This window comes from Nymphaea colorata, chromosome 8, assembly GCF_008831285.2.
Source record: "Nymphaea colorata isolate Beijing-Zhang1983 chromosome 8, ASM883128v2, whole genome shotgun sequence".
NCBI classification, from domain to species: domain Eukaryota; kingdom Viridiplantae; phylum Streptophyta; class Magnoliopsida; order Nymphaeales; family Nymphaeaceae; genus Nymphaea; species Nymphaea colorata.
In genome coordinates this window covers 2307231-2316143 of record NC_045145.1, presented here as the reverse complement: position 1 = coordinate 2316143, position 8913 = coordinate 2307231, and the positions used below count along the sequence as shown (strand labels likewise).

The following is an 8913-nucleotide window of genomic DNA, read 5'->3' as shown; positions in this document are numbered from 1 at the left end:
GCTTTTCCATGACTACAAGCTATCCTCGGGAAAGGAACGTGTGTCCCTTGCCGATGGTTCCTTTACTTCTGTGGCAGGGAAATGGAGTCTTTCCTTGTTAAATAATTTTTTAGTTCATGATGCCTTACATGTTCCTCATCTTCCCTTAAATTTGTTATCTGTTAGTAAGATTACCAAGGAACTGAAGTGTGAGCTTATATTTTCTGAAAAACGTTGTGTTTTGCAGGACTTGGTGACAATGAAGAGGATTGGGATTGGTTTGGTGTCTGATGGGCTGTATCGGCTTCCTATACGCGTTGTCACAGCTCTTATGTCAGCAGTCAGCAGAACAGAGAAGAAGGAGGAAGAGTGTCGTCAGTTATTTTTGTTTTGGCATGAACGCCTTGGTCATCTCCCATTTGGGATTTTGAAACATTTGTTCCCTGAACTATGTTCTAGTTTAAACATTTCCATGTTATCATGTGATGTGTGTCAGTTTGCGAAGCATGTTAGAGCTTCTTATCCAATTTCAAATAGTCGTTCTAATAAAGCTTTCTCCTTGGTTCATTCTGATGTGTGGGGGCCTTCGGGCATTCATTCTCGTGGTGGTTTTCAATACTTTATAACTTTTATAGATGATTATTCAAGGTGTACCTTTGTGTATTAGTTGAAAGATCGTAGTGAGGTGCCTCACATTATTGAAACTTTCATCCTCCTAGTCGAGAACCAGTATGGAAATTCTGTCAAGACTTTTCGGTCTGATAATGCTCGTGAATATCTGTGTCTCACTGTTGAAGAATTCTTTCGAAAGAGGAGGATTGTTCATGAGACATCCTGTAGTTATACCCCCCCTCAAAATGGGGTTGCTGAGAGGAAAAATCGTCAGTTGCTCAATGTCACCCGAGCTATACTGTTCCAAAGAAATCTCCCAAAATACTATTAGGGTGATGCAATCCTTACTAGTGACTACTTGATTAATCGCATGCCTAGTCGTGTGCTAAAGGGTCGTACTCCCTACTCTATGCTTCCAGGGAGTAGTCAACCTTTTCATCTTCCTCCTCGAGTCTTTGGATGTGTGTGTTTCATACATAACCACAGCCCCAATGTGAAAAAACTTAATCCCAAATCTATTAAGGGCATCTTTCTTGGGTATTCTTCCACTCAAAAAGGTTATAAATGTCTAGATCCCACCACTGGTCGTCTTCACATTACCAAAGATGTCACATTCTTGGAACATGTCTCCTATTTTGGTGAGAATTCTCTTCAGGGGGGAAATTAATGTCTAAGGAAGAGTATTCTCCCACACAGGAAATTCAGTTTACAGACTTTATGGATTACAGGCGTGAAGAGAATCCTGTTGCCAAGGTGTTTGGCAGAGATGAAGAGGGGACGACTACTGATGTACATGAACAGGAGAAGGAGGGAGAGCATCCAGAACAAGAGGGTAATCGTATGTTTGGGCAGGTGTATTCCAGGAGAAGAGCTTGTACTGACAAGGTGATTGATGATGAGGAGGTTACACCGAATCCCAATCCTACTTCTTCCTTGGATGATCCAAGTCGTGTTCAGAAGCAAGATGTTGGAAGAGAAATTCAGACTGGAAAAGAAAAGGAGGATCTTCCTATTGCCTTGAGAAAGGGGGTCAGGTCATGTACCCAGCACCCTATTGGTAACTTCGTATCGTACTCTAGATTGAGCACTGACTATAAATGTTTTGTATCCTCCTTGACTGTGGTTGTGATTCCCAGGAATGCTACAGAGGCTCAGGGTGACACTAAGTGGTCTCATGCAATGAAAGAAGAGATGGAAGCTTTAGACAGAAATCAGACATGAGAGGTGGTTGATATTCCTGAAGCAGCCCACTTGGTTGGGTCGAAGTGGGTCTACACTGTTAAGTACAAACCAGATGGGAACATTGAGAGGTACAAAGCACGATTGGTGGCCAAGGGGTTCAGTCAGAAATATGGGATTGACTACTTAGAGACGTTTGCTCCTGTTGCAAAGATGAAGACTGTTAGAGTTATTATTTCATTGGCGGTGCTGAAGGGTTGGGAGATGTGCCAACTTGATGTGAAAAATGTCTTTCCCAATGGAGATCTCGAAGAGGAAGTGTACATGTGCATGCCACCAGGTTTTGAGAAGCCTGGAAAATGCTGTAAATTGAAGAAAGCTTTGTATGGGCTGAAACAGTCTCCCCGAGCATGGTTTGAATGGCTCAGACTTGTTATGAAGAAACATAGCTACAAACAAGGAAATGGAGATCATACCCTGTTTGTAAAGAGAAGAGAGAGTGAAGTTACTCTACTATTGGTTTATGTTGATGATATGATTGTTACAGGTGATGATAAGGAAGAGATAGCAAGATTAAAGGGTTTACTATCTACTGAATTCGATCTAAAAGATCTTGGTAAGCTGAAGTATTTTCTGGGTATTGAAATTGCTAGATCTGGTACAACTCTTATACTTAGTCAAAGGAAGTATACCCTGGATCTACTAAAGGAAACAGGAAAACTGGGATGCAGACCAGCCTCTACTCCTATAGATGCTGGGCATAAACTTGATAGCAAAGATGGAGAACTATTGTGTGAAGATGCTAAAGGGAGATATCAACGTCTAGTTGGCAAACTGATTTATCTCACTCTGACTAGACCTGATATCACATTTGCTGTAAATGTGATGAGCCAGTTCATGCATGCACCTACAGATATGCACTTGAAGGCTGTAGATAGAATTTTGTGCTACTTGAAGAAGAATCCCGGAAAGGGACTTCTATATGTGCAACAAAGATGTATTGAAGTTGAAGGGTATTCTGATGCAGGCTGTGTTGACACCAGAAGATCTACTTCAGGATACTGCGTCTACTTGGGGGGAAATTTAGTTGTTTGGAGAAGCAAGAGACAAGATGTGTGTTCCCGCTCGAGTGCAGAGTCTGAATATAGGGTTGTGGCTACTGGGGTATCAGAATTGTTATGGCTGAAGATCTTACTGACAGATATTGGAATAGAGATTGAAGGGCCTATGAGGATGTATTGTGATAACAAGTCTGCAATTAACTTGGCTAACAACCCGGTTCTTCATGATCGAACAAAGCATGTGGAGATCGACCGTCACTTCATCAGAGAAAGAATTGATGCTAAGGAATTAACGCTACCATACATGAAGTCTGAAGACCAAACTGCTGATGTCCTAACCAAGGCCTTAAGTGTAACTCCATTTGAGAGAAATGTATCCAAGTTAGGCATGTTTGATATGTATGCCCAACTTGAGGGAGAGTGTTGACGGGTTTTGTTGTTCGGGTCCGGATCCGTACCCGATCCGGTTTGTTCTAATTAGGACTACTTATACCTCTGTAAACCCTAATCTTTGAGTTAATGAAGTGTTGAAGAGAGAGAGTGTCTGGAGGCTAGTGGGCACCAGACCTCCTCACCCGTGGTTTTTCTTCCCTCGAGTTGAGGGTTTTCCACGTTACATCTATGTGCTTTCTTCTACTCTCGTGCACATTTTATTTCTACAGCCTAATTCTCCTGTCTCGGACAATGGGGTGAATAATCAACGTTGTTCTTATGGAACACAGACCTTATGTTAGTCATAGTCTCTTAAACTTGGCACCCCATAATAGTGGAAGCAGTGAAAAGAACATAGACTCAGATGAATCACAGAAACCAAGACAAAACCCCATAATACTATAAGGTTGCATGGGGAAGCCTTATACTAGTGTTACTCCTTACAGTAGTAAAACCTTCCTTTTCTTTTAGGGTGATAGTAATGTGTACAGACTGTTGCAGCGGTGAAATAAGGTCTGTCGTGAGATGTGGAGAGAGCGAGAGAGAGGGAGATAGAGAGAGAGGCAGCCGTATGGCTAAACCAAAGAAGTCCTTCTTACGTTAACCCTAATCTCCCTTATAAAAGAGATTAGGGTTGAAAAGAGATTTACAAAATAAATCAATGAGAAACAACGAAAATATTAAAGAGATCTTATAACTCTTTAATATTACGAAGAGCCTCCTAAAACATAAAACTTTTCTAATTCAACACTCTCCTCAAGCTGAAGCATACATATTAAACATGCTAAGCTTGTCACAACATCTAGAGAAATCACCAATAGGAAGAGCTTTGGTGAAGATATCTGCAGCTTGATCTTCTGAAGGAACATGAATAGTGGCAATGGTTCCTGCATGAATGAGATCCCGAATGTAATGGCAATCCACTTCAATATGTTTAGTTCTTTTATGAAAAACTGGATTGTTTGCAATGTGTGTGGCTGCTTGATTGTCATAATACATCTTCATGGGAAGTGGAATCAACACCTAGCCCAAGTCATTTTTGCTGCTGTTTGAGCCATAGCTCTGTATTCGGATTCTGTACTAGATCTTGACACTACACCTTGTTTTTTGCTTCTCCACGATATAAGATTGCCTCCCACAAATACATAAAATCCTGTGGTAGATTTTCTGTCCTCTACTGAGCCAGCATAGTCAGCATCACTATAGGCTTCTACTTCCAGAGTCTTGCCTTTCGTGAACAAAAGGCCTTTGCCAGGAGACGATTTCAGATATTTAACCACCATCAAGGTGGCATCCCAATGAACTTTCTTTGGTTTTTCCATAAATTGACTTAGTTTTCCCACTGCAAAACTAATGTCTGGTCTTGTCATAGTAACATAGAGTAGTTTTCCAATAAGGGATCTGTAAGATCGAGAATCCATTAATTCTATTTGGTCATCATGAAGATGTATACGTGGATTCATTGGTAAATTAGTCGGTTTAGCTCCTAGCATCCATGTGTCCTGCAATAAATCAAGAACATACTTCCGTTGAGAGAGAACAACACCCTCCCTATTGCAAGCAACTTCTATTCCCAAGAAGTATCGTAGAGGACCAAGATCTTTCGTCACAAAGTATTTTTGAAGAAACAACTTTGCATCATAAATTTCTTGATCAGAGTCACCTGTCAGGATAATATCATCAACATAAACCACGAGAACGATTATACCTCTGGAAGCCTTCTTGATAAACAAAGAATGATCAAGAGGAGATCTCACAAAGCCACACTTTGATACTACCTCGGAAAACTTGTGAAACCACGCACGAGGACTCTGTTTGAGTCCATAAATAACTTTCTTCAGCTTGCACACTTTGCCACACTCCCCCTGTCGTTCAAATCCCGGTGGTTGTTGCATATAGACAGTCTCATCGAGATCACCATACAAAAAGGCGTTTTTGACATCCAGTTGATACATGTGCCAGTCATGATGGACAGCCACAGAAATGATAAGACGAATGGTTCCCAACCGAGCAACTGGAGAGAAGGTCTCAAAGAAATCCACACCGTAGGTCTGCGTGTAGCCCTTAGCAACCAACCTTAGCAACCAACCGAGCTTTGTATCGTTCCATAGAACCATCAAAATTATATTTCACTGTGAGAGCCAACAATATCACAACGAAGAGTAGGATCAACAAGTTCCCAAATGTCTCTCTGCACTAAGGTATCCATCTCATCTTGCATAGCCCGTCTCCATTGGGTGTCTAATAAAACCTGTTGGTGACATGTAGGAACTGTATGAGCAGCCAGAGCTTGAATGAACTGTTGCATATTTTTACCAACACCATCAGTAGACACAAAATGAGATATAGGATGTAAAGTACATTGTCGTTTGCCTTTGCGAAGAGCAATAGGCAAGTCTTGACAGGGATCAGAATGAGTAGGGCTACGCACTTCAGATGTACTTACCTCCTCAGAAACGGTTGGCAAAGGATTATGAGAAGGGTCCTGTCGACGTGTGTAGACCAGCGGAGGATTACGAAACTTGGACACAACAGAAGAAGGAGATTCAAAAGGGAACGACTCCAAAGGAATAGGAGGAATAGGTAGCGGGTCTAGTGACCGTGGCATCTCAGTAGATATAGGAGTGAGGCTATAATAAGGTTGAGACTCAAAGAATGTGACATCCGCACTGATATACTTTTTTTGAGTCAAGTGATCAAAACATTTGTAGCCTTTATGGTTTCTGGAGTAGCCAATAAAAATACATTTAATGGCTTGGGCCTCCAATTTGTCACATGTGGGTCCAAGAATGTGAACAAAGCATGTGCAACCAAATACTTTGGGAGCTACTGGAAACAAGGGTCTTTGTGGGTGCACAAGTTTAATGGGGACCCAGTTATCAATGGAGGATGAGGGTAAACGATTGGTCAAGTAGCAAGCAGTAAGAATAGCATCTCCCCAAAAATATGCAGGTAGATTAGTATGAAGCATAAGGGAACGAGCCACATTTAAAAGTTGGCGATGTTTTCGCTCAACTATTCCATTTTGTTGGGAGGTATGAGGACATGTAAACTGAGGAGAAATGCCATTATCTGAGTAAAACTTCATTAAGGTAGATGCCTTGAACTCAAGAGCATTATCAGTGCGAATGTTTTTAACAGGAATACCAAACTGGGTCTTTATTTCAATAATAAGGTTTTTGAGAGTACATACGACTTCAGACCTTTCCTTCAAAAGGAATACCCAAGTGACTCGAGAATAATCATCAAAGCAATTGTGGACCACGCCCCCTTTCTAATGCCAATGGAATTGGGCGTTCATCTAATGCCTTCTTTTCACCATAAAATAGAAGAGCTGCCTCCAACAAACTACATGCCTCCACCAAACTATCAAGATCCTGAAAGGCAACCAATTAAATGCTTAAAGTAGTATCTTGATGCACATTACAAGCATTAGCATGAAAACATTCAGTGAAAAAAGATGCAGAGACTAGTCATGTGTGGATATGATATAGCTAGGAAAACCACATCATTGATTGTAAAGATATTTCCAACATGAAGTTCATAAACCATCCCACAAGGACACTCCATTTTGCTTCTTGTTATGCATTCCTTTTTGAAATTTAATTGGAAACATAATCAAAATTGTTTTATCGCCACATTATCAACATGTATAACTGTGAGGCAGCTTCTAAAACACAACAAATTGTTCCAATTGGATAAACATAAAAATTGTTCGATTTAGGACAGACCTTTGCAGTTTGGTAAGTAAGCTTTTTGCATTAGGTTATTCACAACAATGTTGTGAGAAGCGTACACTTCTCACAAAAAAAATGCGAGTCAAGGCGTTTTTTAGAAAAAACGCCTTGAGGCATTGGTTTGGGGTGCACGTGTCCCTGAAGTGTGCGCTTCATTTGGAAGAGGTGTGTATGCTTTACACAGTGGCACGCTTCTGCTTGAGGCGCACGCCTCAAGGACGGATTCTATTTAATGGCTTTTAATGTAAAAAATTAAAAATTAAATAAAATTAGTTTCACACATAACCCTAATTAAACTCTCTTTCTATCCCTAACTGCCCTTTTCTCAAATATTAATCTCAAATCTTGTCTCCATGCTTTTCTCCAAGAAAGAGCTTTCTTCTATGCGGCTGAGAAGGTGAAAGGCACACGTCTGTTTGAAGGCACTCTCCGACTACAGGCCCCCGCAACAAGGCACTCTCCGACTACAGGCCCCGCAGCAAAGCACTCTCCGACTCACCTGCGACTTTAAATGTCTTCCTCCTTCCTGCTAACATACAATACAATAGTTTACTGATATTGATATTGAAAGCCACGTATGCCTTGGCCCCATCCTGTTAGCGTAACAATACCAATGTTGTTACAATACAATAGTTTACTATATTTCCTGCTAGCATACAATACAATAGTTTACTATATTTCCTGTGCTATGCTACAGTGCAAATGACGATGAACTGTCGTCCATTAAAGAAGATCACAATGATGAAGATTAAATTGACCAATTGCTTACAAAAATCATTTGAACTTTGTTAAATATCACTTGATAATTACACAAATTAGTTACTTTTTTTTTCATTTTCCTACATATACATATGTTATTGTTCAGCAATACTTGTTATTTACTTATTCTCTTAGTTGATATTATCATCTGAATCTTAGTTGTTATGACATTGTATTTATTTGGATTTACAAATAATTGTGGTTTGCATATGTTGTGTATTGCTCTTTATTGATATGCTTAGTATTGTAGTCATTTTTTTCAGTTTTGTTATTATTTTTATAAATATTATGTAATTCACAAATTTGCCCGTGAAGCTTGCTAAAGAGTGTTTCTGCAATATTAGAAAGTTGAAGAGTAGTTCTTTAAATATTTTCTTATATTTAGTGGACTGAATATGTAATTGTTATATAGTCAACCCTAATCTCTTTTAATATGAGATTAGGATCACGTGAATAAGGGAGAAAGTGTTTCCTCTCTCTCTCTCTCTCTCTCGTCCCCTTCTTCCTCTAATATTCAACATGGTATCAGAGCAACAGACCTAGGGTTGTGTGATTTAGGGTTTCACACCCAGGGTTCCCTTCTCCTCTCCTGTTTTTCTTCCATGATTTCATGCTTCGAAAATATGTACCAGATCTTACGCATGTGATTGATTTTCAAGGTATTCAGGTACAAGATGATTTGACAATGGAACAAAAGCCTATTCGAGGATCAAAGAGAGCAAGTGCTTCGTACAAAGAAGAGAATTCCTTTAGTAAGGGTGAAATGGCAACACCATGAGTTGAAGGAGAGCACATGGGAACTTGAGGAGGATATGCAGAAGAAGTACCCGCATCTGTTTTTTCATTGAGGTATGATCTAATTTCGAGGACGAAATTTTCCTTAAGGAGGGTAGGATGTAACGCTCGGCATATGCAGGTCGGGTCGGGTCAGGGTCCAGACCCGAACCCGAGCTCCACCCGCGTGTGAGCCCGACGCCCTCTCCTCCTTCGTCTTTCCCTCTTCTCCTGCGTCTTCCTCACAGACCCCTCCCCCTCTGTTGCCACTCGTGCCAGCGCAAGGAAGAAGAAGAGAAGACGGAGGTGGTGCAGGCGGCGGCGAGGACGGCGGTGCTTCAGTAAGCCCCCATCTTCTTTCTTTCTTTCTTTCTTCTTCT

General features: G+C 40.7%; 1 protein-coding gene across 1 annotated transcript in view; it reads right to left on the bottom strand.

Annotated features, from left to right (window-relative positions):
- Positions 1-6509: 6509 nt before the first annotated feature.
- The window catches only part of LOC116259645 (probable sphingolipid transporter spinster homolog 3), a 34238-nt gene continuing 31834 nt past the window's right edge, over positions 6510-8913 (bottom strand). The window contains exon 8 of the transcript XR_007574084.1: positions 6510-6640. The gene's annotated coding sequence lies outside the window, so the exon portion shown is untranslated. The remainder of the gene's footprint in view (positions 6641-8913) is intronic.